The sequence below is a fragment of the Fukomys damarensis genome, unplaced genomic scaffold (assembly GCF_012274545.1).
Source record: "Fukomys damarensis isolate Sample0158 unplaced genomic scaffold, DMR_v1.0_HiC HiC_scaffold_20, whole genome shotgun sequence".
NCBI lineage: Eukaryota > Metazoa > Chordata > Mammalia > Rodentia > Bathyergidae > Fukomys > Fukomys damarensis.
The window spans coordinates 36,224,061-36,225,204 of NW_022900932.1; positions in this window are offsets into that span (position 1 = coordinate 36,224,061).

The following is a 1,144-nucleotide window of genomic DNA, read 5'->3' on the forward strand; positions in this document are numbered from 1 at the left end:
AGGGAGGAGGAAGAAGTGGGGGAGAAAGAGGGAGGGAAGGAAGAAAGCAAAGAAAGAAGAAAAGACTACTAGAGATTTTAGAATAATAAAAGGATTAATTGAGAGAATTTTGAAGTAAACATAAATACATATGCCATTTGACTTACAACCAATGTTACACCTCACAAACACAGTCTTTTCAATAATGGTGCTACATCAACTAAGTATCCACCAATAAATAAAATTAATTGTGTGTCTTAATGCCATAGATAAAAATTCAACTTCATTAGAGTAATATAAGAATATCTGAAATAGAAAAAAAAAGCATTCACCCTAAAGGAAAATATTGCTGAAATGAACCACATTAAAATTATGAAATTCTTTTGACTAAAAGGAGCTCTCCAGGAGGATGTATATCATTATATATTTATTAAAACCCACATAATGTACAACACCAAGAATGACTTTTATAGCAGAATGTGATGGTGTACACCTATTAAGAATATCTGAAATAGAAAAAAAAAGCATTCACCCTAAAGGAAAATATTGCTGAAATGAACCACATTAAAATTATGAAATTCTTTTGACTAAAAGGAGCTCTCCAGGAGGATGTATATCATTATATATTTATTAAAACCCACATAATGTACAACACCAAGAATGACTTTTATAGCAGAATGTGATGGTGTACACCTATAACCCCAGCTACTTGGGAAGTTGAAGCAGGAAAATCTCAGTAAGGCCAACCTGGGAAACTTAGTGAGATCCTGTCTCAAAATAAAATAAAAAGGGCCAGGAATAGAACTGAGTGGTGGAGTACTCTCCTAGTATGTGTGAGGCCTTGGGTTCAATCCTTAGTACAAGAAGACAGCAACAGATAGATAGAGAAAGGAAAGAAGGGAAGAAAAAGAGAATGAGAGAGAGACAATAAATCACCAGTGACCAAGTGAGAAAATATAATTTGTAATATATATTTATTTAACCACCAAAAGGTTTATATTCAGACTATATCTAAAATTCCTAAAACTCAGAAGACAACCCTTTAGATAAATGGGCAAAATACTTGATTAGATATTTCATAGAAGATATTCAAGTAGACAACAAAAATATGCAAAATTATTATTTTATGATTCATAAAGGAAATGTAAATTTAAACCACAGTTTC